The sequence below is a fragment of the Pteropus vampyrus genome, unplaced genomic scaffold (assembly GCF_000151845.1).
Source record: "Pteropus vampyrus isolate Shadow unplaced genomic scaffold, Pvam_2.0 Scaffold141, whole genome shotgun sequence".
NCBI lineage: Eukaryota > Metazoa > Chordata > Mammalia > Chiroptera > Pteropodidae > Pteropus > Pteropus vampyrus.
In genome coordinates, this window is record NW_011888922.1 from 1,032,174 (window position 1) to 1,053,121 (window position 20,948).

The 20,948-nt window shown below is 40.4% G+C and overlaps 1 long non-coding RNA gene across 1 annotated transcript in view; it reads left to right on the forward strand.

The window, feature by feature from the left end:
• Positions 1-20,948, forward strand: part of LOC105297595 — a 313,095-nt gene that overhangs the window by 145,666 nt on the left and 146,481 nt on the right. Inside the window, exon 2 of the long non-coding RNA XR_896365.2 lies at positions 2,687-2,742. This is a non-coding gene — a long non-coding RNA (uncharacterized LOC105297595). The remainder of the gene's footprint in view (positions 1-2,686; positions 2,743-20,948) is intronic.

Consider the following 20,948-nt stretch of genomic DNA (forward strand, 5'->3'; position numbering starts at 1 on the left):
TAAAATTTTTAAAAATATTAAGCAATATAGTCTAACTACATAAGCAAACAATCAGTTAAGATATATGCACAAAAATATTAAAGTATCCATTCCAGTGAAAAATTGAAAACAACTTATATGTCCATCAGTACATCAACTGTGCATCTATGCAACCTTTTAAAAATAGCTTAAAAATTAATGTGAATAGTATGATCCCATTTTGTCAATTATCTGGATGTATATATTTGCAAATATTTGTGAATATGGATATTATGTAAGAAAGTTTAGAAGAAAATCTATCTAAACTCACATTGCTAGTGGTAGAAGAGTTTTTATTGCATTTAATGTATTTGGATAAATAAAAACATAATATTTTAAAAGAAGAGAACACAATAACTGCAATATAATAGAGACTATAATTGTTACCATAAGGGAACCCAAGGGAGGGAGTGACAAATGCTGACTCGGTTGGTGGAGAAGGCTTCATGGAAGAGGTGTCATTGGACAGAGCATGAATAATCAAGGCTATATGTTTGTTTTTCCGTTTCTGTGTGGCTTTGTAGCTTATATTCAATGAGACATAAAGAACTCTACAGAAAGAAAGCCTGAGCTAATTCTGCAGGCCCTTTGGTGTGTTTGCACTCTGGTCATAAAAATATTCATGCCAATTAATTTTAAACCAGATGACAGGAAATGGAAACTTAGAGCTCTAGAAAGACACCCAACAACAGCTTCGATCAGTGTCCAATACAGTCACTTTGCCACTTTCTCCCACTTCCCCTGACTCATTTGGGATTTTATACTCATTTGCAGTGACAATGGCATTCCTGGATTTTATGTTATCAGTCCTTTCTATTTCCTTGGTTACTATCTTGGATCTTTGAATAAAGAATCATTTTCACTTCACTCAGTTTTTAGCAATTATGCAGCTCCTTACTAAAGTGCCCTTTTGGGAACTTAAATATGCATTGATACAATCTAGTCACTTTATGGAAAAGCTAGTGACCTAACAGAACAGAATGGCACTGCCTTGATTGGGAAACAGAACTTAATTGGTGGCCTGCTGCCACAGAATTGCAAATTTTGGGTCTGATGAGGGCCAGAGGGGAAACAATATACTCACAGAGGACAGGGTCAGAAGTAGGCAAATGGAGCCCAAGTGTCAATTCCTTCAGTTATTAGCTGTGTGACCTCAAGCAGCGATCTTGGCATACGATAAGTGTTAGGTAATTTTGCTGTATCAGCTTTCAAATATGACAAACTTAGGTTCTAAGATCTGGCAGTGAGGGAATTTAGACCAATCTTTCCAAGAGAAAATAGGGGTACCACTGGGAGCAGAGTAGTACAGGGGATGAGCATTTTAAATTTCAAAAGTTATTTATTTTAATGAGTGTATGTATATATATATATATGTGTGTGTGTGTGTATATATATATATATGTGTGTGTGTATATATATATATATACACACACACACACATATATATGTGTATGAATATATATATATATATATATATATGAACAGCACCTCAAACCTACGAGTTCCTAGATAGTTTTACATAGAATAGTCGTGATTAAAAATTTCTTTAAATTGTTAACAAATATTTTGCAATTATAGAATCCATCTTGGCTGAAAGATTGCCTTTCATTGGACCATAGAGAAAAAGGGCAGAAATAAAAGGCTGCAGAAACTTAAAAAAAAAAAAAAAAATCATTAAAAATAAAATTAAGCAAAAAAAATGTGAATTGATTTGGAAAAAACATTAATGATAGCAGAGATAAGACAGCAGTATGACAAAAATTTTGGAAGTGGTACCAAAATGACTGCAGCGGGCCTTGGATGGATCACTGAAACTCACCAAGTTGCATTCGTCTCGCCTGTAAAATCTCCCAGGATGGTTATGAGGATCATGAAATAATATCTGTAGGTATTATCGGCTCAATAGCTGTCACATAGTAGGGACTCAAATATATGAATTTCCTTCCTTTTATCTTAGCCTTACCTTTTTAAATTAAAAGTGATCTCTCAGATTGGCCATTCTGGTTCCTTTATTTTTCAGATAAGGTAACTGAACCCTGACTGTGGAAAAACTAGTCAAGGGTTCCTGAAGTCACATGCTTCTCAGTCTACTGGGCTCAGGTGTGCACAGTGTGTTCCAGAGACCTGACTACAGGCCTGAAAAGTCTTAGGGGAAGTGACAAAGGCATGGAAATAAAAATGAATTAGTAACATGGGTAACAATCATAGTATAACACTGGGGTCAGGGAGGGGGAATCATGATCTGCATGGTACTTTTCAGTATAGTGCATCTTCATAGTCCCTGCTCTGCAAAATGGCAAACTCTGTGTACAGAAGAAAAAATTTTTGAAAAATGTTGGAAGTGAGTATATTGATGTAGTGGCATTTTTCTTTGCTCTATTTCTCCTGATATTTAATGGTCTTTTGCATTTTGACATCTATGAAAAATAAAAATAAGTGTAAAAATGATTGGTAGTCTGAATTTTCTTTACCCAGAGCTGGGCACCATCAGCACCATGCATGCCACATAACTATTAATTATCGCACTTCATTTTTGAAATAACTGCCTTCCAGCCCCAGTTACATGGGATCATAAGTAGTTGGTAACTAATATTAGGTATAAAAACTGCGATGCATTTTGGTCCTTTGGTCTCAAGGGATTAATTGAGATTGTCTTCTTGTTTTGCAGATGGAAAAACTGAGAATCAGAGAGGGGTAGTGATCTCTCGGGCACTTGGTCAGTAGGTAAGTGGTAATGCTGAAAGCAAGCCTGAAACAAGATACATGTCTTGTCTCCGCATCTCTGCAGGCCCATTGTCTCAATCTGTGGCCTGTACAGTTCAAGCCAGAAAATAGATGAGTTAGTTTGGGGCATTTGGGCATTATTTGTATTTGTGGTTTCTATTTGTTCCCACTGTCGAGTTGGAATGTTTAACACGTAAGTTTATGAAAGCCTCTTAGGCATTGCCTGGCCCATATTAGATCTTTCCCTGGAAATAGTAGAGCTCATTCAAATGGAGCCCATGCTGTGGCTAATGTGACATTACTGAACTTTTAACAGACCTAAGTGTTTGGTGTGTCCAGAACAGAGAGCCTTGGACTCAGGCATCAGGGGATCTGGGTTCCAGTCCCACCACAAGCGGCTCTGGGACCTTGAACAAGCCATTTAACTCATGGAGTCACTAATTTTTCATTCGTTCTTTCAGACTGTTTCAAAATATTTGGGACCAGCTTCAGTGCTAGGCACAGGGGATAACAAGATCTATACAACACAGGCTTTGCCCTTGAGGTACTCAGAGCCCAATCAATGAGCTCCTCTGTTTCCTCATTAGTCTCCTCATGAGAATTTCTAACATCAGCTTTGGCATTTTGTGATTTTCCCTGAAAAGAAGTTATTGCCATTTTGCAGAGGAGAGTACTATAGCTTGGAGAGTTAGCCGCGGCCACATAGTGAGTAAGAGTTAGAACTGAAACCCAGATTTACTGACTCCAAAGCATTTGTTTCTTATAACGGCAAACTGTTCCGCCTGATGGTTTCAGCATTTGAGCGGGTGTTTTTGTACTCTGCCCCTTAGAAGTTAGTAAATGAGATCAACACCAGGATTGTCTCCATGCTGGTGGGGAGATAGTTTTCTGCAAGAAGTGCTTTCCTGTGTCTGGTGGATTATTCCAGAAACCATTGCCTTCTCTGCCTGAGAGTGAAAGCAGCCTTGGGCTCTGGGTAAGCTGATAACAAGGAAAACATGCTCGGGACCAGGCCCAGGGACACCTTCTCCAGGCCTGGGATTCAGCATATCAGAAAGACCTGCCATGGGGCCTGGATGCACAGCCCCCTTCTGCAGTGACCCTACTGAACTGTTGCTTTCCACCAAAGCTTAATGATCCTGTTTGCTTCTGCTGGTACAGAGTTGCCTGGCTTCAGGCAAGGTGTGGAGAATGATGTGGATTAGAAGTTGTGCTGTTTGTGGAGATGACAACCGCTTGAGCAGGAAGCTCTTGGGCTCCCTTAAAGTCTGGAACTTCAAAGGGCACTAAACAACTACAGGGACTGGGCTTGGTTTTTCTCTTTTACAGTATTTAGTGAATTGTGGCCATGATGAAGATGTACCTTTGTGTGTGATGTATGGGATGTGTGGGATTTGTAAGGACTATGTGTGTGCATGCGTGGGATGTGGGGTTTGTGAGGGGGGAGAGAGAGAGAGAGAGAGAGAATGTGTGTGTGTGTTTAATCTCTAGGAAGCAATTCTTATGAAAAAAAGAAAACATTGATGGGCGTAATTTTTCAAGAGGACCCAGAAATGGGCTTTTAATCAGCATCATTAAACTCTTTGATTACAAGGAGAGGCCAGCCATTCTTTCATCCTGGCTTGGATCATACAGCCCTCCCTTACCCTGTTCTTTGGAGTCAGATTAAAACTACTATTCGTACTGGTCTCTCCAAAGCCCTTTCTCCCCCTTCCTGCTCTGTCCAGCCCCTGCCCCTACCAGGTGCTTGTCTGATCTTTCTGTTTAGACCTCGACACAGACAGGACTGGTGTCAGGACTGACAGATGATAGCTGTGGGTGTGTCTGGAATCTGAGTGTCCTGTGTCTTGTGTTGTCCCAGCAGAAAACTTTAGGGTCTTTGTTTAGGAGGTGCTCTGAGCTGAGAGATCCTGGGTTCCTTCCTTTCCCTGAGGGTCACTTACAGCCACGGACACCCAGCAAGACTGTGTGTGTGCAATCCCTCTCCTTTATGGATTGGGTTTCCCCTTGCCTGACATGGGAGGAGGAGAAGCTCTGTTGTTGAAAGGTAGGTTTCGCTCAAGACTGAAAGCATTCTGCCAGGTCTCCTAAGGAACCTGGTTCCCAGAGCGATTATCTTTCCTGAGCTGAGAGCGAGGCGCTCTGTGACAGGAAGCTGGGCAGGCTTAGTAACAGGCTTATCAGGCCACACTACAAGAATGTTCATTTGTTTAAACAGGTCTGAATTTGTGTAGTTTTGTTCTCTGTCCACTGGCTCATTTCTGGGGCTGGTGTGTTCTGATTTGCATGGCTCCTTCTCAGAGGTGATACATTTGGTGAGGTATGGAGTTCTGCCTGCATCGCTCCTGTTCACTCCAGAACAAGGGTATCAAGCATGGGGCTGAGTGTACAGGAGAGGGCAACCAGTGTTTTGTGGTCTACATAGAAGCCACAGGTTCCAGGAAGTAGATTGCCCCAGGTGTGGTACTCATGCTTTGTGTAATATAATAGGCCTGCATTTAAGTCCTAGCTTGGCCTCTTACTTCACCAACCTACTCAATTTCTCTGTGCCTTGGTCCTGGAAGGCCTGCTCTATTTGGAACATTCTGCCTAGTTCTTGCCAGCAACTCTAGTGGAGTGGCCAGCCTCTGGTCTCTGTGTCTCAGAACTTGCTATGAACCAGATATGCTACTAATCACAGTCTTGCCACACATCCCAAGTGGACATGCTGGTTTGACCTTGAGACTTACTCAGACAGACTGTCCAGGACTGGAAATAATAGCCATCAGCATTAGTTTTCCAAACACCCTTAGTCACTGCTTTAAACAACATTTATTAAGCACCTATTATGTGCAACCACTGTGGTAACATCTCAGGTATATTTTTTTCCTAATTTTTATATGTGTTTTGTGGGTGAGACAACTAAGTTACAAAGACATGATCATATCCCAGAAAACAAATATTCAGTGAAAATGCCTGGATTTGAACCCAGGTGTTTGGACTAGAAAGCTTATACTCTTGACCTCTATAAAGCATATAGCACACAATGGCTAGGGGAGAAAAAAGAAGGTTGTCATCTATTAGCAATAGTTCTTTTAAAAGTAATCATTAATAAAGCACATACCACATGGCATCTTAATTGTTAGTTCTTTAGTGTTCCTCTCTCACTGGATGGTGAGGTTCTTGAGGGTAGAAACTGGAAGCTCCAACCCCTAGTAAGGTACAGGGTTTATAGCAACTGATCAATAAATGTTTGAATGATTAACAGTATTAACAATGGCTAACTTTATCACTGACTATGTGCTAGGCAAAGCACTTAGTGCTTTATATGTATTGTTCAATTCTTCAAATAACCTTATAAGATAGATACTATCATGACTACTTTATATTAGAAAAAATGGAGGCCTGAAGAGTTTTGAGTAACCTTCCTATGTTACCCAGCTGGTAAGTGGTAGAGCTGGGAATGAGGCCTTGGCTGATGGACATGAGAGCTTGCTACTCAACTGCAATGCCTTGCCTCACCCAGAAGCACTAGTCTCTCTCAATGTTCCTGCATATGGCATAGCCATAGCAGATGCTCATGGCTCCTGTAGTGAATTCCTGTGAAGCTGTCACCCTAATCCAATGTCTGCTTATCCAGGGCTGTGTGAGGTTTCCATCCGGAAGGAATGAAACTGGAGAAGGCTGGGAGGCCATAGTCATGTATAAAAGACAGCATAAAATGTCGCTGATAGAATTAACAAGAAAAAGGTATCCTTCCTGGAGAGTAGACCTGATTTTAGGACACAAGTAGGGACAAAATCAACATCGAAAGGTACAGTCTTTTGAGCTCCATGGATAACAGTGGTGAAGTATTTCAGTAGTATTTTCTAGGGGAATTTCCTGGGCTTGGCAAGTATGCTACCACAAACTCATTTGGTGGGTGACGCCAGGAAAGAGAAAGGTCTTCGTGCATTGTTCTCAAGGGAGTGCCTTTCCTTCAAGTACCTTCCCTCAAGACCTCATGGACCAATGACTTGTTTCATCATGTGGAGCTTCATCTTATGCAAGATGAAGAAATGGTACTCCACTTTCATCGCCACAAAATAATTGACCCCTTGTGACTTTTTCCAAAGCTAGTAGGAACATGTGCTTTTACTGAAAGTTAAGCAACAGGGAGGCAGATTTGAAATGGGAAAGAAAAGGGGCTTGGGGTTCCTCTGGAGGCTCCCTGAGCAGGACTATTCTTATGAAAAAAAGAAAACATTGATGGGCGTAATTTTTCAAGAGGACCCAGAAATGGGCTTTTAATCAGCATCATTAAACTCTTTGATTACAAGGAGAGGCCAGCCATTCTTTCATCCTGGCTTGGATCATACAGCCCTCCCTTACCCTGTTCTTTGGAGTCAGATTAAAACTACTATTCGTACTGGTCTCTCCAAAGCCCTTTCTCCCCCTTCCTGCTCTGTCCAGCCCCTGCCCCTACCAGGTGCTTGTCTGATCTTTCTGTTTAGACCTCGACACAGACAGGACTGGTGTCAGGACTGACAGATGATAGCTGTGGGTGTGTCTGGAATCTGAGTGTCCTGTGTCTTGTGTTGTCCCAGCAGAAAACTTTAGGGTCTTTGTTTAGGAGGTGCTCTGAGCTGAGAGATCCTGGGTTCCTTCCTTTCCCTGAGGGTCACTTACAGCCACGGACACCCAGCAAGACTGTGTGTGTGCAATCCCTCTCCTTTATGGATTGGGTTTCCCCTTGCCTGACATGGGAGGAGGAGAAGCTCTGTTGTTGAAAGGTAGGTTTCGCTCAAGACTGAAAGCATTCTGCCAGGTCTCCTAAGGAACCTGGTTCCCAGAGCGATTATCTTTCCTGAGCTGAGAGCGAGGCGCTCTGTGACAGGAAGCTGGGCAGGCTTAGTAACAGGCTTATCAGGCCACACTACAAGAATGTTCATTTGTTTAAACAGGTCTGAATTTGTGTAGTTTTGTTCTCTGTCCACTGGCTCATTTCTGGGGCTGGTGTGTTCTGATTTGCATGGCTCCTTCTCAGAGGTGATACATTTGGTGAGGTATGGAGTTCTGCCTGCATCGCTCCTGTTCACTCCAGAACAAGGGTATCAAGCATGGGGCTGAGTGTACAGGAGAGGGCAACCAGTGTTTTGTGGTCTACATAGAAGCCACAGGTTCCAGGAAGTAGATTGCCCCAGGTGTGGTACTCATGCTTTGTGTAATATAATAGGCCTGCATTTAAGTCCTAGCTTGGCCTCTTACTTCACCAACCTACTCAATTTCTCTGTGCCTTGGTCCTGGAAGGCCTGCTCTATTTGGAACATTCTGCCTAGTTCTTGCCAGCAACTCTAGTGGAGTGGCCAGCCTCTGGTCTCTGTGTCTCAGAACTTGCTATGAACCAGATATGCTACTAATCACAGTCTTGCCACACATCCCAAGTGGACATGCTGGTTTGACCTTGAGACTTACTCAGACAGACTGTCCAGGACTGGAAATAATAGCCATCAGCATTAGTTTTCCAAACACCCTTAGTCACTGCTTTAAACAACATTTATTAAGCACCTATTATGTGCAACCACTGTGGTAACATCTCAGGTATATTTTTTTCCTAATTTTTATATGTGTTTTGTGGGTGAGACAACTAAGTTACAAAGACATGATCATATCCCAGAAAACAAATATTCAGTGAAAATGCCTGGATTTGAACCCAGGTGTTTGGACTAGAAAGCTTATACTCTTGACCTCTATAAAGCATATAGCACACAATGGCTAGGGGAGAAAAAAGAAGGTTGTCATCTATTAGCAATAGTTCTTTTAAAAGTAATCATTAATAAAGCACATACCACATGGCATCTTAATTGTTAGTTCTTTAGTGTTCCTCTCTCACTGGATGGTGAGGTTCTTGAGGGTAGAAACTGGAAGCTCCAACCCCTAGTAAGGTACAGGGTTTATAGCAACTGATCAATAAATGTTTGAATGATTAACAGTATTAACAATGGCTAACTTTATCACTGACTATGTGCTAGGCAAAGCACTTAGTGCTTTATATGTATTGTTCAATTCTTCAAATAACCTTATAAGATAGATACTATCATGACTACTTTATATTAGAAAAAATGGAGGCCTGAAGAGTTTTGAGTAACCTTCCTATGTTACCCAGCTGGTAAGTGGTAGAGCTGGGAATGAGGCCTTGGCTGATGGACATGAGAGCTTGCTACTCAACTGCAATGCCTTGCCTCACCCAGAAGCACTAGTCTCTCTCAATGTTCCTGCATATGGCATAGCCATAGCAGATGCTCATGGCTCCTGTAGTGAATTCCTGTGAAGCTGTCACCCTAATCCAATGTCTGCTTATCCAGGGCTGTGTGAGGTTTCCATCCGGAAGGAATGAAACTGGAGAAGGCTGGGAGGCCATAGTCATGTATAAAAGACAGCATAAAATGTCGCTGATAGAATTAACAAGAAAAAGGTATCCTTCCTGGAGAGTAGACCTGATTTTAGGACACAAGTAGGGACAAAATCAACATCGAAAGGTACAGTCTTTTGAGCTCCATGGATAACAGTGGTGAAGTATTTCAGTAGTATTTTCTAGGGGAATTTCCTGGGCTTGGCAAGTATGCTACCACAAACTCATTTGGTGGGTGACGCCAGGAAAGAGAAAGGTCTTCGTGCATTGTTCTCAAGGGAGTGCCTTTCCTTCAAGTACCTTCCCTCAAGACCTCATGGACCAATGACTTGTTTCATCATGTGGAGCTTCATCTTATGCAAGATGAAGAAATGGTACTCCACTTTCATCGCCACAAAATAATTGACCCCTTGTGACTTTTTCCAAAGCTAGTAGGAACATGTGCTTTTACTGAAAGTTAAGCAACAGGGAGGCAGATTTGAAATGGGAAAGAAAAGGGGCTTGGGGTTCCTCTGGAGGCTCCCTGAGCAGGACTAGGATTCCAACTACTAACTCCTGACAGGGCTAGGGCTCACTTCATAAATCCAGGCTGGGTTCTGAGTCCCAGGGATTCCCATGAAGAGCACTGTTGCCCTCATCTAAATGCTAGAACAGAAGCAACTGCTTTAAGAAACCACAAATGAACACCCTTGGCTAAGAGAAAAATAAACAGAACGGCAACATGACATATCAGTTAGAACCTTTATGTACATGTCTTGGGTGGACTTGGGGCTTAGCTCTTCTGGATGCTGGCCCTGTGTACCCCGAAGGGAGTGGTGGTCCTGGACCTTGCAGGCACTTAACACTTTCCTCCACAGCAATGGTTTTTAAACTATGCTCTGCGGAGCCCTGGATATTTAGCAGAATCTTCTCTGAGACTTCTTTGGAAGATAGAAAGACAATTCTCTATTGAATCCTGGGCCCCCACCTTGCTGATCCTTTCTCTTTGCACCTTGTTGCTAAGATTGATGTTTGGCTGGGACATATTCCCATGGTCCTTCTGTTTGTTTAAAGCCAATGTCTGTTCTCATTAGCCATTGTTCTGTTCTGATTGGATGCTGTCTGTGCCATATAAGTGTTAAATATTTTAAATTTCACTCCTGCTTGCAAGGCTTCCATCATGCAGAGCCAGAAGGCACTGCCCCATACCACCTGCATCCAAACGCAGGCATATCACCTAGAGACCAGCCTGTAAACCACTGCTGCACAGAACTGAAACAGTTCTGCTGTTTTTGAAAAGTGCTTCTGTGCTTCTTTATCCATCCTAAGGCTGTAGAGTCACCCAAATGTTACCAGCCCACATGGCCAAATGGTGCTTAGTGATTTGTCTATCCTTTCCACTGCCACCAGAACAGAAGCCCTGGTTTTGCTGTGCTGGCAGACCTGAGAGCAGAGTTGGTGTTTTCTATTGTATCCCCTGGCATGTCTCTTTAGCAGGCAGGTAGCATGCTTTATTGCCTGCCCATAGATGTGACTCAGAGATTCACTCAGCTGTGCCTTTATGAACAAACTGCTCTCTCAAATGAGCAGGATGTGCCAGCTTTTCTGGCAGAATTTTTTATGAGCATTTGTTTTTATTTTCTTCCCCCTTTCTTTCTAAAAAAAAAAGGGCAAAAGCAATATCAGAAGTAATGTTATATAAAGGAAATTGCCTACACTTGGGACTCAGGCAGACCAGGATTTATATCCAGGCTCTGCTTCTCATTAGTTGTTTCACCTTGGGGAAATGGCTCAATCTTTCTGGCCTCAATTTCCTTGTCTGTAAAATGGGAATGATGACAAAAAGTGATAGAATGACTTTTCCAAAGTCTCACAGGTAAATGGCAGAACCTGGACTCAAACACAGGTGGTCTGGCTGCAGAGCCCACACTCTAAGCCTCAGTACTTCTCTAGCTCTGTCCCAAGGTTGTGTCAGGACTAATTTCCAAGTAATGTGTCTGGAGCTGAGGGTGCTCGTCCTACAAGCACTGTCTTCTCCACCTAATTCTCTTTTCTTCTTGCTCTGTGTCTAACAGAAATAGAAAAATTCCCTCCATTTGCTGAATGCTTCTGTGCGCTGGGCACTACACTATGATTTGCTTCCATTATCTTATTTGAATGCCGCAGCTTTCCCTTTTTAATACTGTTCCAATTGTACAGATGTGGGGACAACAGAAAGAGCAGCCCTTATGAGGTCGTGAACTCCCAATCAGGGGAATGGACCTAAAAAGAACAAGATGGCCATTTGTCAGGGCTGTAGGAGTGATTCTAGCATTGGCTCATTAGAGCATCTCCTAGATTCCATAATGCTCTTCAGTGCTTGGTCTGGGATGTGAACAGCTCCCGGATTTTGCTAAAGTAGAACAGGGGAATGGGAGGGAGTCTCCTGAGCTAATTCCAGTGTTTTGCTTTTCTTTAGAAATCATACATTGACCCTGAGCAAGCTGCAGAGAACAGCTAAGTGGTTCCTGACTATGGCTGGAATCTATGTGATTGACAGTCAAGGTTCTATGAGGTTCACATCTTCCCAGGTTCTAGTCTAGATTCTGCAGTTAGTTGGGAAATCATTTAACCTCTCTGTACCTTTTGTTCAAAAGAAATAATAACTTAAAGAGTTGTAGTGTCTATAAAATAATACATTTAAGTTGAAAGCATCATGCCAATGAGAACTGTTAACATATATTGTATCTCCTCCTGATGACACCTGCAATCTATAATTTGAGTCAGGGACAAATGCTTTCTCTTCTAGGATTAGAGGATAGGAGTAGCAGTGCCTGAAAATGAGAGAAATAGAGCCAACCTATCATTTTTAGATTAGAGAGCCTCCAAGCCTAAAGCAGATTTACCTCTACTAGGCAAGAAGAGAAAGAATGGAGAACTCATCTTTGTTTCCTTGCAAACATTGTTCTTACTGGCTAATGTCAAATCATTGTTGAGGAATAAGTAAACACAGATGACAAGCTATTTGCTAGGCATAGAGAGGTACAGCTTGTGCAGAACTGGCAAATACATGATATAGTAGGTTGGGTTCCTGGGACCAGACTCCAGGACAGAGATCTGCATGTAGAAAGTTTATTGGGCTTACCCTCAGGATCAACACCTGTTAAAGAGTAAGGGAAGTAAGATTAAATCAAGGGAGGAGTTGAACTGCAATGCAGTCATAACAGAGGCATCAACTGATCCCAAAGGGAGCTCTGGAGGTAGGATAGCCCTTCAGATAACTTTCTTTGAGTCAAAGGAAGCTGGCCTTACTGCCCTCTACAGAAACAACTGTGGACTGCCCCCCTGGGTACGGCAGCTCTCTTGGGCTGGGGCCATTCCTGGAGAAGGACTCAACTGAGAACTGTCAGCAGCCAACATCAACAGTCCTTGCAGCTGGAAAAATGAGTGCCTGGTTCCCAGAGGGCTTATCTGGGCAGCACATTCCAGCATCCACCACACATGGAAAGCAGACTGCCATTCTTAACCTATATCCCACTGCAAACATCACTAATTGAAATAGCTCTCTTTAGCACTGTGTTCAGATGAAGTCTCAGAATTTTTTCAAATGCAGTGCTCTAGGTAATCATTATCAATCAGTTGGGACTGGTGCGTGAGAAGGAACCCATTTGCTTAGTTTGACCTCTACATCTGCAGGAGACATTTTTGATGGTGTAAAAATAAGTCTCCAGTGTTCTGCTTTCTCTTCCAAGATCGAAAAATTGACAAACTTTCCTTGACACATCTAGTGGAAAATGTGATTTTCTTATATTTTTCCTTATTATCCCTTCTGATCACATCCCATTTAGGCTCTGAATTGTTTTTTCTTTACCCTACTAAGTGCAGTTTCCCCATAATTTATTTCCTTTTTTTTTTTTAACCACACACTCTCTCATTATCTCATCAGTTCTTATCGTTTCAACTACCAGCACACCGCAGACATTCCTCCTTCACCCAGTTTAACATTACCCATCACCTGCCAAACCTGATCATCTGATTAGTCCCTCTGGCCTTTATAACCACAATAAACGACATCCATGTTTAGCCGATGAAGAAATGGGAGCTTAGTGAAGTACAGTGGTCTTTGACAATGAGACATCTGGCAAAAGATAGGGCTGGCCGTTATCTTTGATCTGTTAGCTCTCAAAATCTGTGTTCTTTCTTCTTTACTTTTGAGATATTTATTGGGGTGATCTCTTGATGACTGCACGTTCTCCTTATTGTGTCTTGTGGCTGAGAACTCTACTAACTCTACTAACTCTACTAACTCTACTAACTAGTATCAGTCCATGGCCTGTTAGGAACCAGCAGGAGGTGAGCAGCTGGCAAGCGAGCAAAGCTTCATCTGTATTTGCAGCCACTCCCCAGCGCTAGCATCACCGCCTCAGCTCCACCTCAGATCATTAGGCATTAGATTCTCATAGGAGCACCGGTCCCTGGTGTCAAAAAGGTTGGGGATCACTGCTGTAGGTCATTATGAATCACTGCAGAGCTCTGGGATCTGCCTGACCCCACTAGGCAGATTGGAAAACCTTCTGCTTTCCCTGAACAGGGTAATTACAGAGTGCTGGGTGCAGCCCGTCCCTTGGGCCTACCAGCTATCCATTCATTTAATTCTGGAGATGTTCCAATGGTGAAGAGCTTTTGGGATCACAAACTCACTGTCAGGGTTGATGCGATGGGACTGACACTGGAGCCAACTAATGGACTTGTTATGGCTCTTGATGAATGAGACCTCGGTCAGTCCAGCTGGCTAGCCACCAAAAGTCTGGCAGCATCATTGAGGACCCACCTGGGCCTCTGTTCCGAATGTTTGTGCTTTGATCTGTCATCCTTTTTCTTCAAGGAAGATGCATTTGGTAAAGGGAGGTCTGCTTTTAGCTGAGAACCAGAAAATAAAAACCAAGAGTCAATCAGGCTGTTGTTAAAGACACTTGTTAAGGCTCCTGTTCTGTGCCAGACATGGAGCTAAGCCCTTGGGGATGGAACCAGTATCCTACCCTCTCACCCATAAGATGTAGGCTGGTGATTTTTTAGTGTTATGTAAACGGAAGATGTGAACCCCATAGGCTCCTGATACTGTGAGGCTTTTGAGCTATTACAGTCAGTTGAATTTGTCCTCTCTCTTGATACCAAGACTTTTTTGCACAAAGAGGTATTTAGAATCATCATGGTGAGTGGAAAGAGAGGCTAATTTGAGTCCTCATTCCCCTCTAATAAAGATTTTCTATGTGACTTAGTCAGGACACTTGACTTCTCTGGTCCTCAGTGTTATCTGTGTCAAAGTAGAAAGTAAACACTATAATGCCTCAAGTGCCTACTGTTGGGGAAGCACTTTGTATAATGCCCTATGCACAGTAGGCACTCTATAAATGATACCATATTTTCCTTCCACACCCCCAACTTATTACTTAGTGAGATCTGTGTAAAAGTATTTACTAGGCATTGATGACCTACAAATCATGGATATTTCCTCAAGGAATTCATTAAATCTATTGTGGAATGATTGAGAGCTGAACAGGTTCTAGGTTATCCATTTGGCATGATTTCTCAATGGACCCTAAGAAAAGACAAATTATATACCCAGGACTTCCTACCAGCCCTGACTTGGATAAAACCTTTGCTTATTTTCTGATTCTTTACCTTTCCCCCAAATTTCTTTCCTAGTGTGATGTAGCCAAGATTGCACTGAAGAATGGGTAGCTGTGACAGATTGATAAAGGGCCTGCTCCATGAGCTGGCCTTATGCAAACAGAATACTTGCTTGACCCTCTAAGACTGAGTCTTCTCACTTATAGAATAGGGTAATAATACTTTCCTTGCTAATACTCTCTGAGGATTGCATGTGATTATACATGTGAGAGCATGCTATAGAACAAACATGTGATTTGTGGTGATACATTTTTTTCTTCTGTGAGTTTTCATTTCTTGGTCTAGCCCCTTTGCCAATAGCTCCTAACACAAGTTCCCAAATGTCCATGCAGATAGCTTGTCCAATAAGCTGTTTGTGGATGTATTTTCTGTGACTCTTCCCAATGGACTTGTTTTAGTAATTTATGTGTGTGTCTTTTTCACTAAAGTCCAAGATACTTGAGAACGAGGTCCAATTTTAATTCCTCTATATCCCCAGTATCTATCATTGTTTGAATGAATAAAGGAAGGCAAAAAGAAATGAGCACTATGGATATCTGCTGCTGCTTATCTGCTCTGGGTATGTAAGGCCTCATGTAATCTTCCCTACAGCCCTATTAGGTTGATATTATCCCCACTCCCGAGAAAAGTAAATTGAGGCCCAGAGAAATGAAGCTATTTACTCAAGAGCACACAGTCTATAACTAGCAGAGTAATATATGACCACCACCAAGCCCTGAACTCCAAAGCTAGTGCTCATCTTCTATATGCTCCCTCTCTTCTTTTCACAGTTTATTGCACAAACAACATTAAAACAACAATAACAGGAAAAAAATAAAATCATTTTCCATCTTATCACTTCTAGCAAGTCAGCTGTTACCATTTTTCCAAACTCCCTACAGTCTCTTTCTTGCATATTTTAACAGCATTATTGAGATATAGTTCACATGCCGTAAATTTCATTCTTAAAAATTGCACAATTCAGTGTTTTATAGTATATTCACAGAGTTGTGCAACTACCACTACTATCTAATTTTAATTTTTTTTTTTACCACTATCTAATTTTAGAAACTTTCATTACCCTAGAAAGAAAACCCACACTCATTAGCAGTCACTCTCCATTCCCCATTTCCCACTCTCAGCCCTTGGCAGCTACTAATCTACTTTATCTCTCTATGAATTCGCCTATTCTAGACATTTTTATGTAAATGGAATCATATGTTGTCTTTGTGTTTGATTTCTCGCACGTAGCACAATGTTGTCAAGATTCATCCATGTTTGTCACCTGTATCAGTAGTTCATTTTTTTTATGGCTGAATAACACACACAGATACATACACACTACATTTTTTGTTCATCCATTTATCATCTGATAGATATTTAGGTTGTTTCTACTTTTTGGCTATTATGAATAATGCTGCTGTGAACATTCATGTACAAGTTTTTCTGTGGATATATATTTTTAGTTCTTTTTTGTATGTACCTAGGAGTGATATTGCTAATCATTTATGATTAACATTTTCAGGAACTGCCAGTCTGTTTTCAAAAGTAGCTGCACAATTTTACAATCTCGCCAGCAATGTATGAAGTTTCCAATATTTTTCATATCTTTTCCAAAACTTTTATTGTCTCTTTTATTTTAACCAACCTTGTAGGTTTGAAGTGGTGTCTTATTGTGGCTTTGATGAGGATTTCTCTAACGACTAATGATGTTCAGCATTTTCACATGTGCTTATTGGCCATTTTTATATCTTCCTTGAAGAAATGTCTAGTCAAGTCCTTTGCCCATTTCTTAATTAGGTTATTTTTCTTTTATTATTGAGTTATAAGATATATATATATATATATATATCTTATATATATATATATATATATATATCATATATATATATATATATATATATCCTTTGCCCATTTCTTAATTAGGTTATTTTTCTTTTATTATTGAGTTATAAGATATATATATATATATATATATATATATATATATAGATACAAGTCATTTATTTGATGTATGATTTGCAAATATTTTCTCCCATTCTTTGAGTTGTCTTTTGACTTTCTTGATAATGTTCTTAGAAAAAACAAAAGCTTTTATTTTTTATGAATTCCAGTTTGCCTATTTTCTTTTCTTTTGTCACTTGTGCTATCACATCTAAGAAACCATTACTTAATCCAAAGTCATGAATACTTATACCTATGTTTTCTTCTAAGAGTTTTATAGTTTCAGTTCTTACATGCAAGTTTATGATTCACTGTGAGTTAATCTTTGTATCTTGTGTGAAGTATGGGACCAACTTCATTCTTTTGCATGTATATAACCAGTGCCTTAGCACCCTATGTTGAAAAAGCTATCTTCTCCCTATTAAAATGTCTTGGTACTCTTTTCAAAAATCAGTTAATCATAAATATGAAGGTTTATTTATTGTTTCTCATTTCTATTCCATTGGTTATTATGTCTGTCCTGATGCCAGTATCACACTGTTTTGATTTCTGTAGCTTCATAGTAAGTTTTGAAATTGGGTAGTGTGGGTCTTCCAACTTTGTTTTTATTTTTTCAAGATTGTTTTGAGTATTCTGTGTCTCTTGTATTTGTATATGAATTTTAGGATCCACTTATCTACTTCTAAAAAAAAATCAAGGTGGGATTTTGATAGCAAATACATTGAATCTATAAGTCAATATCTACATATTAAGTCTTCCAATCCATAAACATAGGATGTTTTTCCCTTTCTATGGTGCTTTATAATATTCAGTATTATACATATACTATATTAAGAAGTCTTGCACTTATAAAGAAGTTTTGTACTTCTTTTTAAAATTTATTCCTAAACATTTTATTCTTTTTGATGCTCTTGTAAATAAAATTATTTTCTTGATTTCAGTTTTGGATTGCTCATTACTGGTATATAGAAAACAAATAATTTTTGTACATCGATCTTGTATCCTGCAACCTTGCTTAACTTGTTTATTAGTTTTAATAGTTTTTTGTGGATTTATTAGGATTTCCTACATACAAGATCTTGTCATTTATTAGTAGAGATAGTTTTATTTCTTCCTTTCCCTAACTGGATGCTATTTTTTTTTCCTTTTTCTAATTTCCCTGGTGACAACCTTCAGTACAATGTTGAATAGAAATGGCAAGAGCAGACACTTTGTCTTGCTTCTAATGTTAGGGGAAAAGCTTTCAGTCTTTCACCATTAACTACCATGTTAGCTAGGGGTTTTTCAAAGATGGCCTTTATCAAGTTGAGAATTTCTTGTATTCATAATTTGTTGAGTATTTTTGTCTTGAAAGGGTATTGGAGTTTGTCAAATGTTTTTCTGTGTCTAATGACAGGATCATGAGGGTTTTCTCCATTCTCTTAATATGGTGATTACACTGATTGGTATTTGTATGTTAAACTAACCTTGCATTCCTGGGAAAAATCCTGCTTGATCATGGTGTGTAATCCTTTTTATATACATTGGATTAAGTTCAGTAGTATTTTAATGAGGATTTTCCTGTTTAAATTCATAGGGGTTATTGATCTGTACTTTTGTGGGAGGGGGTTGTTATTATTTGTTTTTTTTTTTTTTTTTCTTGTGGTATCTTTGATTGTTTTTGGTGTCAGGGTAATGCTGGACTCATAAAATGAGTTGGAAAGGGCTCCCTCCTCGTTTATGTTTTGCAAGAGTTTGTGAAGGATTTATTGTTAATCTTGCCTCTTTTTTGGAAAAACTTAAACATGTCATGATGGGGACAAAGCTTATGACAGCTCACAGTTATACTTTATCATGTGCTTGTATTGGATAAATTTGTAAACCCAGAAAACTGACACTGGATTGAAGCCTGAAATTTTCCCTACAAGTAGGACAGTGAATCTCCTGCCATTATTCCAGGCAACACACTTAATACTGGGAATCTGGGGTAGACAGAGAGACATGGTTCCTGACCTTTTTCATAGTTTTGAACATTTCTGCACAAATATCTGAATGAATATGTCATTGAAGCAAAACTTTTCTTCTCCAAAACATAAGAGATTGCTCTCTTGACCACATGCTGGAAAAGACCAATTCTTACACCATATCACCTTCTAGAAATGCATCCTTGTCCTCGTAGAAAAGTAAATAATTTACAAGTATTAATAGCTCAGCATCTAGGTTAGCAGAATAGTTGAGTGTTAGTTTTTGTTCCTTTTTAATATGTAAAAATGAGGAAAGATTATTTCTGACTGAAATTGCTTAGAACAAGAGACAAGAGTCTGAGATGGCAACCTGAAATGTAGCAATTTCACTACACTACAGCATAGATAAAAATGATGTTCAATCCCTGAACTTTCTTAAAAGATGGAGGCTTTGAATTGTGATTATTCACTCATTCTTTCAGGCACTCATTCAGCAATTATATTTTAATCTCCTCTTCTATGCAAGGCCCTTCAGTGTCAGGTCACACAGATAGGAATCCATAGCAGTTTCTGTCCCAGAGGAGCACCCAGTCCAGTGAGGAATATCAAGCTCTAAGCAGTTACTAACAAGCATGATCATGGCCATAACATGGGCATAAAAGGCCACAGAAATGTGAAGGGAGAGATTTCAGGGACAAAGAGTATCGGAAGAAATATAGTCCATATGGAAGCTTGAATGATGCATAGGAATTTGCCTAGTGGGCCTGTGGGACGGAGCATTTCAGGCCCGAGCAGAACCAGGAGGTCAGTGAGAGCAGTCTAGTGGCACATTCAGAGTCATTCACAAGGGCTCAAAGGAACAGTGCTGAAAGATGATTTAGAGAGATCCCAGGCTGATCTTAAAGGGCTTATGTGCTTTTTGAAGGAGTCTGACTTTATCCTGGAACAATAAAAATTTTAATTTTTAGGACGTTTTTTCTAAACAGTAGCCCAATGGTATTAGAGAGGCAGAACTGAAGCAAGATTTAGTAACAAAGATCAGGTCTAGACCTTGAAAAATTATCCCCAAATGGTCTCCTGGGGTCTTGTCATTGAGTATTCCTCACCTCTTAGATCTTTTCTACCCTTCCATGGCCCTAGAAGGGCCCTCCCAGCTCACTAGAAGGTCAGACTCAAAAATGGTGAACTCTGGTCCTGACTCTCATTTCTAAGCTACAGTGGATAAAACTGAATCTCAGTTGCTCATTGGTAAAATAGGGACTTCAATGTCTATTTCCTAGGGTTGTGACAATGAAATGAAATGAAATTTTTGAGGTTTTCCAAAAATCTTCAAAAACGTTCACTGAAAATTTTCAGTCCATTATAGAAGTAAGACCTTCAGTGTTGAGAGTGACATAGACCTGAGTTTGAATCCCAACCCCGCCCCCACCCCCTCACACACACACCCTATGGCTGCTTTACCCTGGACAATTATTTAATTCTCAGAGCCTCGGATTTTTCATCTGGGAAATAAAAATCATCATAATACCTCCCTTTTGAGGTTTATGTGAGAAAGAAGTGTAATGATCCCTGTGACATCCCCAGGCATATTAAAGGTATTGAAAATTGCCTTTTGAATCTGAAAGTGAACAAGGAAGCTCTACTTTTCCACTAACATAGGAGCTTCTAGAAGGCAGGGCATACAATTCTCTCATCTTTCTGTGTGTGAAGGATGTAAAGATACTCAAATGTTTCTGCACTTGAATTTACTTCTACCTCTCAATCCTTTACTCATTCTAGGTTTTTGTCCAATTAAAAAAAGAATTTTAGAAATATAAATAAATCAATAAAGAAAAAAAGATTTTAAATCAGCTAATTTTATATGTTTATCTTGCTGGATGTGCCAAGCAGATATTAATTTGGGGCTTCCCCAAGGGAGCAGACAGGGCCCACAGCTCCTCCTTCCACTGACCCAGCATGGATGCCCCAGTTTCTCCAGCTGAAAGGCAGAACAGTATCTCTTGTGCATTTGGGACTTAGAAAGTTTAACCTGGGAGAGATGTGTCCTTAATGATGTTGTATACCCAGGGGCCTTCCCAGAAGAGAGCTTCAGGAAGGTTAAGTGGGACAGGAGGCTGCGGGAGCCACTTGCCAGGGATCAAGGGCATGGAGAGATGGGAATTATACCTTTAAATGTGTCTGAAGGAGGGCACGTGTGATTGCAGCAACCCTAGAAGCAGGTTTAGTATGGTCTGTACCCCCAGACTCACTTCCATCTCTAGTCCAGTTCCCATACTTGGCATCTACTGCTTCTTCTGTTCCTACACAAGCTAAGGAACTCA